Here is a 21,482-nt window from a genome sequence, read left to right on the forward strand (position 1 = left end):
GAGAGTCATTTGGACTGCAAGGAGATCCAAGCAGTCCATCCTAAAGGAAATTAGTCCTGAATATTCATTGGAAGGACTGATGTTGAAACTGAAACTGCAATACCTTGGCCACCTGATGCAAAGAGCTGACTCATTTGAAAAGACCTTGATGCTGGGAAAGATTGAAGGCAGGAGGAGAAGGAGATGACAGAGGATGAGATGGTTGGATGGCATCACTGACTCAATGGACATGAGTTTGAGTAAGCTCTGGGAGCTGGTGATGGACAGCCAAGCCTGGTGTGCTGCAGTCCATGGGGTTGCAAAAAGCCAGACTCTACTGAGCGACTGAACTGAACTGAACTTCCCAAGGAGGACTTGTACCTGGGTGGACCAATCTTCCCGGAGGGTGGCCTTTGTTCCACTTCTCTAAGTGCCTATAGCCTTCAGGAAGCAGGAATTTAGTGGAGGGAGGCATGAACTGGAGAAAGGGTTCAATATCTACTGCTTGCTTAGCAAGTATGGGACACTTACAGCCCTGATCCTTGTCAAATAAACTGAGATTCACCTGCTTCATCCTCCCTGTTAGCAGTGATTATCCTGAAGGGTTATTGTGCTCCACCATTAGAAAAATGCATCCTTAAAGACTGAGAACATGCGCTGGGAAATGGGGAGGTGGGCAGATGGAGGAGCTACTTGATGGGGCTGCCAGAACTCATGCCGAATACCCTGCACACCTTAGCTCCTTTTATCATCTCAGCGCCCCAACCTGGGGGCCTTTAGAGAGAGACTCGGTAACCAGCCAATGTTACACCACAGACCTGAGTCCCATCTTCCCCACCACCCAAGAAGGGTCTCTTGTTTACCATCAACATGGGAGAGTTCCTCACCTGTAACCTAGGGAAGCGGATTGACTGCTGGTCACAGAGAATCGGACATGACTGATGAACAATCTTCACACTACATTTAGGTGACTACATAATTCACTGCCTAAAGTAGGACACTTTGGAGAGTAAAATTGGACAGCAGGTGGACAGTAGCTGGGACCACAGATGCTAACCTGACGTGAGGTCACTGTAGCTAAATTACTTTCCTCTCTAATGCCCCTGAGTTTCTGAGTCCAAGCAGGACTCTTTTTTAAAGCTTTCATGACATTTGTGTGATCATTCAGTACACAGTGCAGTCCCAGTGGGAAAGCTGAGGGAAGACAGTGGGTCAGAAAACCCGGGCCTTGGGATTCTGCTTGCGGCCAAGGTGGGGCAGGTTGCCTTCCTCAGTGAGTGCAGGCAGGCAGAATGCGTGCATCCAGGACAGATTGAGCTAAAAGAAAGGAGTCCTTGTTTTGATAGTTCTTACCTGAACAGTTCTTACCTGTGTTATTTTGATACTTGTGTGTTGTGTGTGTATATAACAACCATGATCGTGTTGCTGATTGTGAAAGTGCTGCTTTTCCGTTCGGCCAGAATGTGATACTGGAACTGAATCTTTGCAAATGTCCCTCCTTTGCCAGCAGGCACGATGCTGCACTTCGCCAGTAGAGGGCGATGGAGGAGCGCTGCCGGACGAAGGGCTTCCTGGTTGCGGGCGCGGTGCTTGTTGCTTGCTCCTGCGGTGTTGGTGTGCAGGATTCCCATGGAGCCGCCTTCACCCCTGTGCATGACTTTCTGGTGAGTTCTGCAGGCAACTCATCCGACTTCCAGTGACTTCAAGAGCACTTCGTTGGGGGTGGTGGGGTGGCTTCCTGGAAGCTTCCTCGCAAGTCTCTGTAGTACCACAGTCGGTTTTCCAAAACGTTCAACCACTTTCCTTTCAGGCCCCTTCTGGAAAGCTTTATTGTCACTCCAGGTGACAGCTTCCTGCTTGACTGTCACCTCGGCAAACTTCACCATCCAGTGGGCCAAGCCCCCGCCCTCTCCAGCAAGATCTGAATCTCAGACTAGCGTGTTAGGGGTTAGTTTTTTCTGGCGGGCTCTGCTCCCGCCCTCGGGCAGTACCTGCTCCCTGTCTATGTCAGCCATTCCCGGATTCTTTATAGCTCTCCTCACCCTTAGTAGTCATGCCCTGTTACTACATCCCCCTGTTACTAGTCAATAATTCTTTACTTAACATAATCCCTATTTAATATCCTGTGTAGTTTGGGTCTCCTGTCTATGCCAGTGAAGGGTTTTTTGTCTTTCAACGTCTATCTGCTCTTGATATTTTTTGTGTCTTTGTCCTGATTATCAGTGGACTTGTTTGTAAACATACAGGAAATAAATTTTGTCACTCCACCAAGGACAGGAACCCTGAGTGTGCCGAGTGGTCTCAGGTAAGTGACCCTGAGAGTGCACAGAGCTGAATAAGGTGCAGCACCTTATGCTTGTGCTTTCAAGTCCCCTGTGTTTAAGACACCATGTTGATTATGCCACTCTTCAGTAAGAGGTGGACAAGTTGCCCTCCCCCTCTCTAGGCTTCAGGATTTCCTTGAGTAGAACAAGGTGTTCTCTATATCGTGCAGCTGTCAGGGTCTTCCATTCCGTGACTGAATGCATGCTGCAGAATCGTCTATGCTTATCTTACATAGATGTAGAATCTGGCACTGAGGCTAAACATTTGTTTGCCTAGTGAAAGCATCATTTCCAAAAAAGGTGTGACCACTTTATTTACACTGTTGCCCTATTGCATATTATTGCAACAAATATGCAACCAACGAAACCTTCTTTGTTATCTCTTTACCCATTAGTGAGAATGAGTGCAGAAAAATCATCTGACCCAATCCTCAGCATTGCGGAGGAGATGATATAGGTCCAGATGATTAACTGACTTTCTTAGGGCTACACATTTGGTTGTAACAAAGCCAGGACCAGCTCCCAGGATGCTTGGGTTCCAGTTCAGTTCCTTGCCTCATATTGCTCCTGTTGTTGGTTAGTCGCTAAGTCGTGTCTGACTCTTTTGTGACCCCCTGGACTGAAGACCGCCAGGCTCCTCTGTCCATGGGATTTCTCAGGCAAGAATACTGGAGTGAGTTGCTGTTTCCTTCTCCAAGGGATCTTCCTGACCCGGGATCAAGCCTACATCTCCTGTGTCTCCTTCATTGGCAGGAGGATTCTTTACCACTGAGCCACCTGGGAAGCCCATTCCCTATAAATTAGTCCAACTAATTTCATTTATCTAATATAGCCTCCTCCTGTACCATCTTTTAAATTCCCTATAGTTCTTTTCTTGAGATTATGTTTGGATGGCAATAGGAAGACAAGCTACTGTATTCCTGTGATTAGAAGTCAGGGTGGCAGTCATTTATAGGAGAAAAATACAAGGGAATACTGAAGGGGAGGGTAAGGGAATTTTGAAGTCAAAGTTTGCCTCTAGCTGTTGGTGAACTGTAAAACAGTTCCTTAAACCAATATATTTTAAGGATGCTTTTATTAAGGTCAAATCTCTCATCAACTTGGAGTAAGCAGGCTCTTCATTTATTTGTGTGATTGAATCCAGTGGTTTTCATCTAAGGTCACCTTGGCTTCCCAAAAGACATGTAACAATGTCTGGAGACATTTTTTATTGTCATGACTAGGAACGGGGAATAGTACTGGAATTTAGTGGGTAGAGGACAAGGATGCTGCTAAATATCTCCGAATGCACAGGGCAGTCCCCATAACAAAAAATTACCTGATCCAAAATGTTAATAGTGCCAAGGCTAAGAAATCTGGATCTACTCAAACATGTTTCTTAACAACATTGCTTCACAGCACTGATAGTAGCCAACCTAATGTGTGTGAGATAGTATCTCTTTGTGGTTTTCATTTACACTCTCCTAATGATTAGCGATGGCAAATATTTTTTCAGATGCTTGTTGGCCATTTGTATAGCTTCTCTGGAGAAATGTCTGTTCGAGTCCTTTTGCCCATTTTTAAATCAGGCTGTTATTTTTTGTTTTGTTCTTTATGTATTCTGGATATTGAATCCTTACCAGATATATGATTTGCAGATATTTTCTCCCAGCTTATATGCTGCCTTTTCACTCAGTTAATTGTGTCCTTTAATGAAGATTTATATTGTCATGTTGTTCACTCGCTAAGCTGTGTCCAACTCTTGGCAATCCCATGGACTGCAGCACACCAGTCTTCCCTGTTCCTCACCATCTCGCAGGGTTTGCTCAAACTCATGTCCGTTGAGTTGGTGATGCCATCAGTCATCTCATCCTCTGTCATCCCATTCTCTTCCTGCCTTCAGTCTTTCCCACCATCAGGGTCTTTTCCCATGAGTCAACTCTTCGCATCAGGTGGCCAAAGGATTGGAGCTTCAGCTTCAGCATCAGTCCTTCCAATGAATACTCAGGGTTGATTTCCTTTAGGATTGACTGGTTTGATCTCCTTGCTGGCACTCTCAAGAGTCTTCTCCAACATCACAGTTTGAAAGCATCAATTCTTTGGCGCTCAACCTTCTTTATGGTCCAGTTCTCACATCCATACATGACTACTGGAAAAACCATAGCTTTGACTATATGGACCTTTGTTGGCAAACTGATGTCTCTGCTTTTCAATATACTGTTTAGGTTTGTCAGGAGAAGGCACTGGCACCCCACTCCAGTACTCTTGCCTGGAAAGTCCCATGGACAGAGGAGCCTGGTAGGTTGCAGTCCATGGGGTCGCTGGGAGTTGGGCACGACTGAGCGACTTCCCTTTCACTTTTCACTTTCATGCATTGGAGAAGGAGATGGCCACCCACTCCAGTGTTCTTGCCTGGAGAATCCCAGGGACGGGGGAGCCTGGTGGGCTGCAGTCTATAGGGTTGCACAGAGTCGGACACGACTGAGCGACTCAGCAGCAACAGGAGGTTTGTCATAGCTTTTCTTCCAAGAAGCAAATATCTTTTAATTTCATAGCTGCAGTCACCATCCAAAGTGATTTTGGAGCCCAAGAAAATAAAGTCTGTCACTGTTTCCATTTTATCCCCATCTATTTGCCTGTACTTTTGGTCATTGTTAAATTCAGTATCATGAAGTCTTTCCTCTGTTTTTTTTTTTTTTCTCAGAGTGTTGTAGCTTTAGCTCTTACTTAGGTCTTTGATCCATTTTGAGTTAATTATTGTATTAATATGTTGTATAAGCTAAAAGTTCAGCCTCATTCTTCTGCATGTGAACACAGTATTCCCAGCTCCAATTATTAAAAAAGACTCTCCTTTCCCTATTGAATAGTCATGGCACCTTGTTGAAAATCATTTGACCATATATGTGAGGATTTATTTTAGGACTCTCTCATCTATTCTATTGTCTATATGCCCTTATTTCTGCTGGTAAAATACTGTTTTGATTATTGTAGCTTTATAAAGAGTTTTGAAATTAGGGAGTATGACACCTCCAAATTTATTTTTCTTTCTCAAAGTTGTTTTAGCTACTTGAGGTCCTTTGAGATTCTAGATGAATTTTAGGATGAATTTTTGTATTTCTGCCAAAAATGCCATTAGGATTTTTTTTAAGGATTGCATTGATTCAGTGGATGGCTTTGAGTACTTTGGACAGTTTAACAATATTAAGTCTTCAAATCCATGAACACAAAATGTCTTTCTGTTTATTTGTGTCTTCTTCAGTTTCTTTGATGAGTATTTTTTAGTGTTCAGTGTATATGTCTTTCACCTCCATGATTAAGTTTACTCCTGAGTATTTTACTCTTTCTTGATGCTTTTGTAAATGAAGTTATTTTATTTCCTTTTCAGATTGTTCATTGTTAGTGTACAGAAATGCAATTAATTTTGTATTCTATAACTTTGCTGAATTCATTTATTAGTTCTAACAGATTTTTTGTGTGTGGAATTTTAAGTATTTTCTACATATAAAGTCATATCATCTGCCACCAGGAATAGTTTTTCTTCTCCTATTTGGATGCATTTTATTTCTTTTTTTTTACCCCCTTGTCTACTTGCTCTGGCTAGAACTTTCGTTCCTTTGTTAAATAGAAGTGACAGAAGCAGGCATTCTTGTCTTAATGCTGATGTTTAGAGGAAAAGTTTTCAATCTTTTGCCACTGAGTCTGATGTGGGTTGTGGACTTTTTGTATATGGTCATTAATATGGTGAGATATTTTCTTTCATTCTTAGTTTGTTGAACTTTTTTTTTTTAATCATGGAAAGATGTTGAATATTGTGAAATGTTTTTTCTGCATCAATTGAGACGAATTTTCTCTCTTTTTCTTAGCCAATCTAGCTAAATTTTTCTCAATTTCGTTAATCTTTTCAAAGAACAAACTCAGTTTCACTGATTTTTGTCTATTGCTTTTTTTTTAGTAGGGGACCCATTACTGTTTTATGTTGTTTTGCTTTTTGCAAATGTAAATTTGTGACTTGTTCTTTTCTTTTTTAACTGTTTATTTTTAATTGGAGGATAATTGCTTTACAATGTTGATCTGAATAAGCTCATAGGTACACACTTGTCCCTTCCCTGTTGAACCTTCCTCCCACCGCCCACCCCATCTCTCCCCTCTAGGTTGTCAGAGCATCAGCTTGAGCTCCCTGCATCATATATCACATTCCCACTGGCTATCTGTTTTACATATGGTGATGTATGTATTTCCTGTCACTCTCCCAGTTCATTTATTTAGACACCATATACGTGTGTTAATATATGATATTTGTTTTTCTTTTTCTGACTTACTTCACTCTGTATAACATGCTCTAGGTTCATCCACCTCACTGGAGCTGACTCAAATTCATTCCTTTTTATGGCTGAGTAATATTCCACTGTGTATATGTACCACAATTCCTTTATCCATTCATCTGTGAATGTACATCTAGGTTGCTTTCATGTCCTTGCTATTATAAGTACTGCTGCAGTGAACTTTGGGGTTCATATGTCTTTTTGAATTGTGATTTTCTCAGGGTATATACCCAAATAGTGGGATTGCTGAGTCTTATGGTAGTTTTATTCCTAGTTTTTAAAGAAATCTCCATACTGTTCTTGACAGTGGCTGTATCAGTTCACATGAGTTTATTATCAGTAGGAGCTATGGCTGAAAGACTGTAATGTAGAAAGAATCCGAAATCTACAGCAATCTGAACTATAATAGAGCAAACGTGAGACATTGAGAAGAGCATGTGACCCGGGAGGGAGACTATGGGAATCACCAGTTCCTCAGCAGCCACAGTTGCTGGTAGCACTCCATTATGTTTCTATTTTCACCTTGTAAATGCCTTAGCAATAATCTCCTTCTTCCCTAGGGTAGATTAAGTGAGTCTCTGATAGTTGTAACACAGAGATTTCATGTATACTATGATCTCAACTAAGACACATATTTTAAAATGTATTTATGTGGCTGTGCGGAGTCTTCCTTGCTGTGTCGGCTTTTCTCTAGGTGTGGCTACTCTCCAGGCGCAGTGCATGAGTTCCTCATTGCAGTGGCTTCTTGCTGTGGAGCACAGGCTCTAGGGCAGGCAGACGTCCGCAGTTGCAGCACCTGTGCAGTAGCTGTGGCTCGTGGGCTCTGGAACACAGGCTCGACGGTTGTGGCACACAGGCTTAGCTGCTCCGTGGCAGCTAGGATCTTCCTGGACAAGGGTCCAACCTGTGTTTCCTGCACTGGCGGGTGAAGTCTTTACCACTGAGCTACCAGGGAAGCCCCTTCAATTGAAAACACATATTTTTAAAATTTGGTTGGGTAAAAGACTAGAAGAGAAACACCAGGCTGTTAACAGTGGGCATTTCTATGGTGGTGGTATAACTGGCAATATTAATTTCTTGTTATGTGCTATTATGTAGTTTCCAAATTTAGGGAATGTGTGTATTACTGTTAAAATCTGTTAACAAAACTGTAAACCTATCTACATATGGAACTCTGTGTCCTTGCTCTAGGACACAGATTATCAGTCTCTCTGTCTTCAAGGAATCGGTGATCAAAAACCAGCCACAGCATTAACATATATACTTTACCATGGCTCAGCTGGTAAAGAGTCTGCCTGCAATGTGGGAGACCTGGGTTTGACTCTGAGTTGGGAAGATTCCCTAGAGAAGGCAAAGGCTATCCACTCCTAGGCAAAGGCTACCTACTCTCTATTCTGGCCTAGAGAATTCCATGGACTATATAGTCCGTGGGGTCGCAAAGAGTCAGACATAACTGATAGTCAATGGGAACTGCTGTATAGCACAGGCAGCTCAGCTAGGTGCTCTGTGATGACCTGGAGGGGCGGTGGGATGGAGAAGGCGGGAGGGAGACTCAAGAGGGAGGGTTTATATGTATTGTCGTTGTTGTTTAGTAGCTAAGTTGTGTCCAACTCTTTTGTGACCACATGGACTGTAGCCCACCAGGCTCCTCTGTTCATGGGATTTCTCAGGCAAGAATCCTGGAGTGGGTCGCCATTTCCTCCTCTAGGTGATCTTCCTGACCCAGGGATCAAACCCGTGTCTACTGCATTGTCAGGCTGATTCTTTACTACCAGGCCATCAGGAAAGCCTGGATATATGTATACTTATAGCTGACTCACATTGTTGTACAGCACAAACTAACACAGCATTGTAAACCAACTATACTCTAATTAAAAATAAATTAAAAAACAGCCACAGAGCCATGATCAAAATGACTTGGGATGGATTCTGGCAAGATAATTATTATAAAAGCATAGTTTTAAAATTTATGTAAGTCCCTCATGGTATATATGGCCATCAGGATAGCAAAATTAAAAACCTGTGGACATATATATAACAAAACAGTAAAAAGACACTCTTATAAGCTTGGAAATATGAGTGGGAGTCACTGATAGCTATAAGATCTGTCTGATCTCAACATCTATGCAAAATGAAGAAAAGGGACCTCTGATGGTCCTAAGAACAGAACTCCAGAATCACCACAGATGCTCACTGGAAAACACAGTGGACCAATCTGAGAATAGCAGCTTCAGCTGGAAGGGGTTCTGCAGAATCCATTATATGGAAAAGCACAGAGCCGTCATGAGGCCTGAAAGTACTGGAGTAGTGTGGGCCCTGTGATCTTATGAAAAGTATACACACAGTGGCTTCCAGGAGAGACTCCCTACCCTGAGAAGAAACTGCTGAGGGTGGAGTTGAAACTGGGCAAGACAGAGACACTGGAGGCATGGGAAAGAAAAGATCCAAGGGGAAGGAAGTACAGGAGGCACATATCACATGGTAGAAGCTACATTTGTGATTACTTCATAAAAACATCTTACATTCTTAAGGAAGCTAACATTGTGAAAAGCTGGCCCAAAAGTACACCTCCTAAAGTACAAGAAATACTATCTCCCCTAAAAACGAACAACAGAAAATTGGATTGCCAAAGAAAATAAACAAAGTCAATATAAGAAGAGGGAACAATGGAACAGAATAATGTCCCTACACAAATGATAAAAGCAGGCCAAAAAGGCATGCTCATAAACTGTGTGAAATTATACCCTAGTATTCCAAGTGAGCCAAAGTCATTTTTAAAATGATAAAGGAACACATAAAAATGAATTGAGAAAGCTCAGAAATGAGGTCACTAAAGAAAAGGAAGTTTGGAAAGAGAGGTTGACATTCAGAAAAGAATTAGAACTAAAATGAAAACCATTATAAATGAAAACTGAACCAAAATGAACACAGACATGATCAATGACAATGGACAATGCCTTGAGATAAATAGAAGATGGAACTTAGACATTTTAAATATAAAGGAGAAACAAAGGAATATTTTTTAAAGAATATTCAGGGAAAAAATTATAGCTATAGAAGATATGGAAAGAAGATCCAACCTATGTATAAGAGGCTTTCACAAAGAAGACCAAAGCAATGGAACAGAACAAATATTGTAATCTATTATATAAAATAAAGAACATTCTTGAATTTAAAGAAAAACCAAAAGTTTGAAACATGTTGAAAGTATACAGCACATACCTAGGAAAACTGACCCAAAATGGCACACTGAGACGTAGTCTAATAAGATTGAACTTTGTTGGAAAAAAAAAACAATAAATCAATCAATTAAATCCAAAATCAATTAAAAATAAAATTTAAAAAAGAAACAGAGGACTCTTCCTTATGTTAAGGTTCATAATTGCTGTTTTTATTACTCAGCTGCTAAGTCCTGCACGACTCTGGTGACCGTGGACTGTAGCCCGCCAGGCTCCTCTGTCCATAGGGTTTCCCTGGCAAGAAAATCCGAGTGTGTTGCCTTTGCCTTCTCCAGGGGATTTTCCCAACCCAGGAATCCAACCTGAGACTCCAGCATTGCAGGCGGATTCTTTACCACTGAACCACCATAGAAGGCAAAGTTCATAATGCTGATACCCAGTTATACCTCAGCCGTGTTTACAAAGCAGAAGCCCCTGGAGATAAAAGGAAAAGTATATATGTATATTATGTAATACCATAAGGACTTTAATATATCACTTTCAAGATGAGAAAGATCAAGTGGACAAAAGATTGGTAAGGATATAAAAGAATTATACAACATAACCAATGAGATGAAGCTAAAGATCAATAACAAAGTCTGACGCCTGATAATAGAAACTACACATCTAACCTTCACAGTAATTGACCATGTATTGGGAATCAAAGAAAACCTCAATATATTCCAGGAAATAAAAACTATATAAAACCAATATTCTTTGATCATAATTCAGTGAAACTGGAAACTGATAGCACATAAAGGCCTTTACACTTGGAAGTCTGAAAGAAAAACAACTTGCCCTTAAATAATTGTTGAGCCAAAGAAGAAATATAAAATTATAGAATTTCTTTAAAATAATGATAATGAAAATGCCATATACATATCAGATTGTATAGAATCAGGTAAAGCAGTTATCAGAAGGAAATTTATGCCATTACATATCTCCATTGATAAAAATGAAACCATGAAAATAAATTGAAGACCAACTCACAAAACTAGAAAAATAAAAAAACTAAACCAAAGGAAAGCAGACGAAAAGATTACTGTATTTATCTTAAAAAAGAAATTATTGTCAGCAAGTAAAACAAAAGTAACAACAGTAGAATTTTAGAGATACTTACTGAAATATTTTCAGATGAAGTGATGGGATGTCTAGGCGGGGAAATGCATCAGGAAGTACATGGAAGAAGGTTGGCCATAAAAAAAACATGAGTGCTGGTGCAAGGGAATTCATTACACCGTTTTGTTCATTTCCAAGCTTGATCATTTATATTATAAAAAGCTAAAAATAATTTAAAGTGAACTTGGATTAAAGGGCTCTGTGAATAACAAATGTGTAAACATTAACTAATAATCATAGAGATGAGTGTGTAGAGAGGAGTTGGAGATGAGGAAATGTATTTAGACAAGAGAACTAATTTAGACAAGTCACAAGAATGTGACTCTCCTGTAGGGACAGTGATTATCTGGTCCAGTCACCTGTCTCTTTGTTGTGGATCCCAGATGATTACCCATTTCCTTGCACCTTTTCAAAAAAAAAGGACTGGTGAGGAGGCTGCACACAGTGGACAGATGCGTGTCAGTGTCCTACCTGCTCTGGGTGAGAAAAGCCCAAGCTCTGGATCAGAACCAGGTCAGTGTTTACCTTGACCACTGCATCGTGACCGTGGCCAAACATCCTCTTGCCTCTCCTAACCTGTAAGCTTATGGCATTGGACTCGAGGACTGCTGAATTCCTCTCTAGCTCTCACAGTCCAAAAAGGACATCTCACAGTCCAAAAAGGACAACTTAGCAAATGCAGCAACCACCCTCTCCTGGCTAATACTTCCCCCTTCAGACTTTATTAGGCTCCCTCAGTGCCCTACATGGTAAAGAATCTGCCTGCAATACAGGAGACCTGGGTTCAGTCCTCGAGTGAAGAAGATTCCTTGGAAGAGGGCACAGCAACCCACTCCAGTATTCTTGCCTGGAGAATCCCATGGGCAGAGGAGCCTGGCGGGCTACAGTCAATGGGGTCACAAAGAGTCAGACATGACTGAGCAACTAACACTTTCACTTTTCAGACTTTCTTAGAAGCCCAGCCTGTGGAAACTTCAACTTCCCAGAGTAGGACTGTAGCCTGGTATGTGATTGCAGCATGCTCTATACCAAACCTTAGCTGACTGCTCATCATAATGATGGGTTGAAGCATCAAGAAAGCACGACCTCTGTTTAAGAGTGAAAGTGAAAGTCGCTCAGTTGTGTCTGACTCTTTGCGACCCCATGGACTATACAGCCTATGGACTTCTCCAGTATTCTGGCCTGGAAGATGCCTTTCCCTTCTCCAGGGTGTCTTCCCAACCCAGGGGTCAAGCCCAGGTCTCCCACATTGCTGGCGGATTCTTTACCTGCAGAGCCACAGAGACTGCATTTTAGAAAACTTACATTAATAGGCTAAAACAAAAAAGTTTTGATATCAGAAGAGGTCTCAGTCATCTGAAAAGCCCCCCAGTATGGAACCTCCCATACCTCTAGTCTCCAATGATGCAGGATAAATGTAGAATGAGGTAGTCTCCACTCATACCTCATTTGCTTAATTCATTATACCTGCAATGACATATGCTGCTGATGCCAATGTAAAATGTGAGAAATGTTTCTGAATATCAAGATAAAGCAAGAAGTCTCAGCATAGGGGCTCTCTATATTCAAAAAATAATACCATGCTAATGAACAAGACTACAGAGAGTGTGGCAACTTTGATTTCTAGTGGAATCTGGAAGAGGGGCTCATTAGAGATTCAAGGCTTGTAACTCACTTTAATTAAAATTTGAGCTGGGAGAGCTTGGAGAAACCAGCCCAACGAATGAGGTTTAGAAGAGAGGGAGGGGGGAAAGGGACAGGATATTGACATGAATAAAGGAGACCTTAATTAAAGGATTAATGATGACAATAACAATAAAAATCGCTTCATCCTCACTTTGTATCTGCAGTTGGACAAAGTACTTAGTGAGTCAATGTCAGGTTGAGGCTGCCCTTTGTGACTCAGAGAAAGTGAAATGCTGGAGCCATGCAGGAAATGTTTATACGTATATCATTTGGATGATTTGCACAACTGAATATTTGAGGGCTGACTTTGACTGAATCATCCCATCCGATTCTTCACGTCATGAGTTACGTATCGACTCACCTGTCTCATTTAGGAGGAGAGCTCTTCTTGGAAGCCTTACTGATGATTCAGCTACCACTGCCCCCAAACTTAATAACTACAAGAAGGTTCAGTGAACTTCCTTTCTCCTTGATGGGTACTTGAATTACTTGCAGGGGGAAAAAATTGAAAATCAAATGCTTTCAAAAGAATTTTTTTATTTACTTTGATTTTGCCTGAGCTTGTGCTTCGTCTGGGTACGGCGCCCTTCAGGAGTAGCCTGAGTGCCGTGTGAAATGAGGGCCACTCCCAATGCACTGTTCCTTTCTTTGGCTGCGTACTGTCTTCTCTTTTAGGTCTTGGAATTGAGCCCATAACAGAGACTACAGAGCAAATGCTCTCAAAATGTTCATGTTTTATATTTGCATGGTTCCTTTCCTGTATCCTCTTTTCTTTGCCCAATAGGTCCTGGCTGTTAAGAGTCCAGGTGAAGAACAGAATTCACGCAGATTTCAATATGTTAGCCATGACTCCTGTCTTGCTGAGTTCCCTAAATCAGGGTTCTGTTTAAAATGAACTTAATGCAGAGACTCCAGTTAAGATGATAAATAAACTTTCATAAGCATTTAAACCTACACAATTAATTATGAATATCTTATACAACTATATCTGTAAGTAAACTCTGCAGCACTGGGCTTCATTTAGACCACCAATCCCTCTGCACACAGCAAGTTGGCAACAGTGCACTGGCTAGAAGTGGCTTGAGCTGGCTCTCCTTGCTCCTTGTGTTTCTTGTCATATGCAGACTTGCTCAGGGGGCAGATGCTCAGAGCTGAGTGTTGTCTGCAAACATCTCTGCACCTGCATCCCTCTCTTCCCAGAGCTTTTTCAGCCTTTGCTTGAGAGGTTTTCAAGTTCGCTCTGTTCCTCTTCTTTTTCCTTTTCTTTCTCCATCTTATGCCTTTGTCTTCTCCTTTCCCTCTTACGTGTGGAGGAAATTAGTATGTGATTCTCCTATGGTTTTTCCTTCTCATTGGGAAGAAAAGAAAGGCCTCTGTTATGGGCCGAATTTTGTCCCCTCAAAATTCGTATGTGGAAGCCCTAATTGTATGACTGCATTTGAAGAAATAGTCTTTAAAGAGGTAATTAAGTTAAAATGAGACTGATTGGGTGGGCCCTAAATCCTTGTCCTTAAAAGAAAAGGAAACACTGGCACATACGGAGAGACAACCATATGAAGACACAGGGGGAGATGGCCATCTATAAGCCAAGGAGAGAGGCCCCGAGAGAAACCAGCCCTGCTAACACCTTGATCTTGGACTTCCAACCTCCAGAACTGTGAGGAAATAAGTTTCTGCTGTTTATGCCAGTCAGCCTCTGGCATTTTTTTTATGGCATGTGTGTTAAGTCGGCTCAGTTGTGTCCGACTCTTTGTGACCCTATGGACCATAGCCCACCAATCTCCTCTGTCCATTGGATTCTCCAGGCAAGAATACTGAAGTGGGTTGCCATGCTGTCCACCAGGGGATCTTCCCAAGCCAGGGATCAAACCTGTACCTCTTGCATTTCCTGCATTGTCAGGCAGGTTCTTTACCACTAGCACCACCTGGGAAACCCTTTGTTATGGCAGCCTGAACTTATTATTAATAAGACAGCCTCCCAGAAGTGCCATAAGGAAAATTACTCCCATACTCATCCCGTTTCCTCCACCATCCTCCACAGCTACCTCTAAAACAAACATTGTTTCTCTGTTTTATGCTGAAAACAGTAAATAGTCAATGTCTTCACTATCGGGTGTTCTGGTTGCAGACACGTGGTGGAGATGAGTAAGTTACATACATAAAGCAGTTGCAGGAATTAAAAGCAATTGTTATGCTTTTAAAAATACCTTCATCTTTATTACTCATTGTATTCTTTCAATAGAAGGAAAGGGAGGAAACATTCAAAAAATTAAATTTACATGGTTTAAAGAAGTTACATTGTTGATCCAGGGTCATACAACTAGATGTTCCTAGAGTTTATATCAGTGAATGTGGTGGAACTGAGGTGCTGGAAAAGACTCTTGAGAGTCCCTTGGACCACAAGGAGATCAAACTAGTCAATCCTAAAGGAAATCAACCCAGAATATTCATTGGAAGGGCTGATGCTGAAGTGGAAGCTCTACTACTTTGGCCACTGGATGTGAAGAGCCAACTCATTAGAAAAGATTATGATGCTGGAAAAGATGGGCGGGGGGAGGATAAGGGGGCAGCATCATTCACTCAATGGACATGAATTTGAGCAAACTCCAGGAGATAGTGGAGGACGGAGGAGCCTGGCGTGCTGCAGTCCATGGGGTCGCAAATTGTTGAACACAGCTTAGCGACTGAACAACGTTAGTGCTGACCCCAAATAGTTTCACACTTCCACCTTCTGGGCAGAGGGAAGGACTGTACTTCCCAAGTTTTTGAAGGAAATCATATTCACATAACCTGCTTTTAATGTGAGGGAAAGTGATAGACGTCACCTCAGGGCAGAAACTTTTAGTTTCCCAACCTCCAATAGCTATGATCCTAAGAGACTATGATGAGCAGATTTCCCTGCCAACCCCAAGGGACAGATGGTCTGAGTGAGAAAACTTGTATCAAGCTGTGATATGAGTGTTGTTTGTTATGCATAATTTAACTTATAGAGTTAAGAGGCTTTCAACTGCAGGAAAAAGAAAATCCATTGGAAAATGGCTCATCACAAGTACATTTATTATCTCCTGAAACACAAAGTATGCAAATAGAGTAGTGCAAGTTTGGGCAATTCTGAGATTCAGTGATATCCTCAAGGACCCAGGTATTTATCCACCTGCCACCCTCAGCACTTTAACTTCTCCCCTCAGTGGGGCAACATAGTGTCAGCAGCTCTAGATATCACACTCTCACACAAAAATGTAGAGTCAGAGAGATGTGCTGATAGATTATTGCCTATTCTTTTTTGGAATTGTGTTCTTTTAGGAATGGTGCCTATTCTTTTTAGGAACTGTGGTGTTGGAGAAGGCTCTTGAGAGTCCCTTGGACTTCAAGGAGATCCAACCAGTCAATCCTAACAGAAATCAATCCTGAATATTCATTGGAAGGACTGATGTTGAAGCTGAAGCACCAGTACTTTGGCCACCTGATGCGAAGAACTGACTCATTGAAAAAGACCCTGATTCTGGGGAAGGTTGAAACTAGGAGGAGAATGGGATGACAGAAGACGAGATGGTTGGATGGCATCACTGACTCGATGGACATGAGTTTGAGCAAACTCTGGGAGATAGTGAGGGTCAGGGAAGCCTGGCATGCTGCAGTCCATGGGGTTGCAAAGAGTTGGACACGACTGAGTGACTGAATAACAAATAACCTCTCCAGAAACCCTCCTCCTTCCCCCAGTGGAGTTTGGAGTCTCCCTCAATCCACCTTGGCCAGAACTGTGTCAGAGGTCCACCAAACTCTCAAGAGGGAAAGGAATCAATGATTTGCTGGACTAGCTCCTTCCCCAGAGGTAGATGATGGGCCCATTCTCTCCTGAAGCACAAGACCACCTAATTTTGTTCACAGGAGAAGAATATATGGTGTGAGATCACCAAACTGTGTTTATTATAAAGGGATTCAGGAACCTATGCTTCCCTGGTGGCTCAGCCGTAAAGAATCCACCTGCAATGCAGGAGATGCGGTTTGATCCCTGGGTTGGGAAGATCCCCTGAAAGAGGAAATTGCAACCCACTCCAGTATTCTTGCTGGGAAAATCCCATGGACAGAGGAGCCTGGCGGGCTATAGTCCATGGTGTCACAGAGTCAGACATGACTGAGTGACTGATCACGGAGAGACCTGAATCTCATGTACCAATCATTTTAAGAGTTGGAGAGCAGAACAGACCATGCTCAACCCTGATGCTTTATAAATAAGCACAGAAAGATTCAGAACTTTCTCCTACACACCAGCAAATTCCCCGAGGGAAGGAGATGTGTGTGTTGTTCATGCTCCTCAGAGTCAGACAGAGTACTAGTCAGACAGTTCAGCACCAGAGAAAACCTTGTGTCCATCTTCAGACAGGGAGGTGCTAATATTTCTTGCATGTGCGATATGGACACTAAGACCTCCCGAGGTGGTGACTTCCTGGGTTCTCAGCCAGGTGTGGTGCAAAAGGCCCGACATCCAGGACTTTTGCCTCCTAGTACAATATCCATGTCTTCACCAGCTCCTGTTTGCACAACAGCACTTGCTGATAGATTCATTAAAGTCCTGTTTACTACTCTCACTTTGGGAAATAAACTGACAGCTGAAATTATAACTAGATTTAAGACAAGGATGACAGACCTAGATTGGAAAGTATTAAGGGAAACTGGATGTTTGGGGACATCAGAAACACTCAGAATTTGATATGCAGAAAAACATCCCCTTCATTTCATTAACCATTTCTGCAGAATCTCCAGCAGAGAGATTATGGTGACCTGTGTAAGCGAAGGGGTCAACCCCATGTGATATCCTGACTTCCTTAATGGCCAGGGAACCAGCCAGGGAGTTTCTGATCTCAGAATAACTTTTGCTGAAACATTAAATATTTTTTAAGAAAGGGAAATAAATCTTTTTGCAGAAGTAGTTGTACATTTTTGTGTGTAGGGGGAGTGTATGTATGTACGTGTGTATATTGTGTGTGTATATACATATATGTGAATCCATGTCTTTGTTGGGAGTGGATATGAGGAGAAAGGGTACACGTGGCCTTACTAGTTATCTTTCTAACACTGCAAATCCCACCCCTTATATAAAAGGAGGGCTTCCATTCCCTCATCTTTGGAATTCCCCAAACATACTTGACCTGTAGCATCCTCCTCTGACTATGTTCCCATGAATCACATCAACATAGGAAAGACCCAGAGAGGCTCCTGGAAGGACTGCTGCCCCCTGTAGCCCCAGCATCCCACTGGCTAACCCTCAGTCATTGCTAGACTGCCTGGTTGGCTGCAAAAAAGCCAAGCCTTCCCAAACAGTGGCAGGGGAGACTGGGGGAAACTTGGCAAGACAGCCCATCTGTGCTCAGAAGTTGAGGATTGTTCAGGGCAGGACCTGGGTTGATGGGTTGAAGCACTTCCACACCTTGGAGGCCTAGTGCCTTGTGCAGTCCTCTTTTGACTGAGTTGAAGCATCACTATCTTGCGGTGGTTGCAACACTTCTGGTTTGTCCAAGGCCATCAGGGATCTTTAGGCCAGTGTCCTGTTGGGGCCTTACCATCTGGTGCTGTGGTGGAGGTGAGAAGAGCATTCATCTATCCTTTCGTTTATTCACTCAGCATAGTTATTGAGCATTGTCACGTGCTGGGTATTGAGCAAGGAGGCCCTGTAGACGCAGTTAAGAAGAGAGAACAGTCCTTGCCCTCTGGACAGTCCAGTTGGGGAGACATTCAGCTAAGACCTTTACAGATGATGATAAGTGCTATGAATGAAATAAACAGAGTGATGCTGCAGAGGGACTGGGGTGCTCCCACATCAGGGAGGGAGGGAGGTCAGAGAATATTTCTCTAAAGAGGAAAATATAGACCTTGAGGTTGAGAATAAGTCAGCCATGCAAAGTGTTGGAAATCCACCTCAAGGGAGAAAACAATGATTGCAAAGACTCAGGGGCAGGAACAGGGAAAGGCTTGTGCCTGGAGTTTGGTGGGACGGGACTGGAGAAGTGGGAGCAGATTCAACAAGTCTGCCAAGGAGTTCGGATTTCAATTTCAGAGCAAGGAAAGTCTATGCAAGGTTCTTGAGCAGGAGAGTGACATGATGTGATTTACATTGTAAGAGAGCCCCGATTCTCCATGGAAACCAGGTTGAGCCCTATCTTCGTAACCTGTATTGTGGTTGTCCCAGCATCCCTGCTAGTGGCTGGCTTACCTGTCTAGACAAGTTCAGATGACCAGATAGTTGTCAGCATCCCATTTCCCCATATTGAAGATGGAGGTAGTATGAGAATTCTCAGCCTCCCAGGAATGATGGTAAATTCTGGAACTAGAGTAAATAGGGAGAAAGAAAATCAATGGAGAAGGCAAGAGTTTTCAGCCTTTGTTTCAGCCCTGTTTCAACAGCTGTGCGGCTAAAGGGGACCCACTAGGACGCCACCAACTTGTGTTACTTCATTTACAAAAAGAACATGCTGACAGGTTATTTCTTGAATATCAAGGCCTGAAACTCCTGTGGGGTTTCTGGATCTGGGACCTATAGTGAAAATGGGTATTAGAATGCCCGTTGCATTGGTGGAAACACAGAGACCCTGGGTGCACCAGAGGGCAGGTAAAGGTCAGGCTGCACACCGCCTTAACTGATAGCACTCCTGACACTCTAGGGCCTGATTCTCTATCCCTCTCCTGCCTAAATCCTCCTGGGATGGGACAACAAAGTCTTCTTAGACTCTCATCCCAGCAGCCTGAAGGATGTATCATTTAGGATATCAGTCACAAGCAAAATATTTCCCAATTAGCAGTGACTTAAATTATTAGGATATTATTACCTCAATAACAATGCTTCACAGGCAGAGTTGTTGAGTGAGTGGCTCCACGATGATGAGGCGGTAGAGCTGTTCCTCTGTGATTTTCTTCAGTCCCCTCATGATCGCAAGATAGCTGCTGAAGCTTGTTGTATAGCATCAGTTCGTTCATTCATTCAGCAAATATTAATAGTGCTACTACATATTGGGTATTTTTCTTGGTATTGGGGACACAACAGTGAATAAGACTGACAGAAACCCCTGCACTAGATTCCATTCTAATGGGGAAAAGGGAGAGACACTGAGCAAAATAAATTTTAAAGTTACATAGTGTTTTAGTGGGATGTTCTGTGCAGAATAGAATAAGGGAGAATAAGGATTAAGAGAAGAAGGATAGGGATATTTTTTAATGATGGCAAGGGAAGATCTGAGAAACTGACATCTGAGCCAAACCCCAAAGGATATGAACAAGGAGCCTGTGAAGATCTGGAGGAAGAGCCCTCTAGAAGGAAACAGAGAGTGTAGAGTCCCTGAGGCAGAAGTGGGATTAGTTTGTTCTAAGACAGCAGGAGGTCAGTGGTTGGAGGAGTGTGATTAAGGGGGATCAGCGCGGCAGATGGGGTCAGAGAGAAAAAAGAGACCTCGGGTCTTTGAGAGAACACGACAGCCTGTGTCAACACCAAGGAAAGAAAAGCTGCTCCTGGCGCAACCGTTTTGTGAATCAGAAAGGAAAATATTTCCCAGCAGGCTAGCCCTACCCCAAAGACTTTCTCTTGCATTTCACTGTGCAGAAGTGGGTGACATGGCCACTCCTAAGCCAGGCACTGGCATGACTCATTCCCAGGGTCTGAGCCTCCCTCCTGCAAGGGTGCTGCTGAACACAATGGAGCTCTGCCAGCAAGGACAAAGCCGGGATGACTGTTGGGTGGGAAACAAGAGTGCCAGCCACATAGAGGCTTCCCATTCAGGAGTTAGCCCTTGATACCAGTGGCAGAGTCTGTCCTAGTCACCTGGCTCCTCCAACAGGTTACTAACCACCAGCAGGAAGCAGTGGAGTCTGTCAGGGCTTTTTGGGGGCTTTTTCAAGGTCCTTCTTTTTGGACTTTTCTCTCAGGTCTCTGGTCCACACACACAAAAAAAGTTTCTTCCTTTAAAAGAAAATTGAAACTATTTTAACGCTGGAAATTTCAAGCATATTCAAGGTAGGGAGAATGAGAAGATGACTCCCAGTACTTATCTCCCAGCAATTCAGTCCTATGTCATTTATAGCACCTGTCACTCCCCCATCCAGTATCCATTCCATTAAAAACACAACCAGCACACAGTCCCTTTGAATGTGTCCTCAGATCTAGCCATGAGAGAGCCACAGAGACCCAAGACCGTCACTCCAGCCAAAGCCCTTCTGGGCTCGGTCGTGCTTTTTTTCATGGTGTCATTTGCCTAAACCAGCTGAAGGACACCAAAGCTACTCCTGAGTCATCCCTGCATCAGCTCTCAGGAGGTACAGATGTTCACAAAATCATCTATAATTGGGGCACTTGGCCCATTAGGAATTTGGATGGACCAAAGCATAAGTCCTCAGCACTACTCAGAAAAAGCAAACACGAGCAATGCAAGATTTGACTTCGGCACAGTTAATTTAAACTCCGCTCTGAATATAAATCAGCTGCTTTAGTTCCTATCCACTCAGTCCCATCCAAGCCTTGTGCTGAATGATAAACACTGTCAGGAAGGATAAATCATGACAGGCAAAGTGAATTGTTTCCTTCAGCTCAAGTGAAGTTCCTGGACAAAGGGACACTGTTCAGCCACACACAGAAGACCTCCCTCTGTCTGGGTGTTAGGGTCTGCTTAGGGGATCGTGGATGGCTAATTTGTCCTGCGTTTTTGAGGACCTGACAGTGCCTTTAAATGGAAGGGGAAATTATTAAGTAGCTCCTGTGGACGTTTCTGGGGAATAACACCATTAAAAGCCACATCCTTATGAAGGATGGGCTTCTTGGTACAAGGGCCATCATTAGAGCAGGTAGGAGAGGGACAGGGTGAGTTCCTCTG

The sequence above is a fragment of the Capricornis sumatraensis genome, chromosome 3 (assembly GCF_032405125.1).
Source record: "Capricornis sumatraensis isolate serow.1 chromosome 3, serow.2, whole genome shotgun sequence".
Lineage (NCBI taxonomy): Eukaryota > Metazoa > Chordata > Mammalia > Artiodactyla > Bovidae > Capricornis > Capricornis sumatraensis.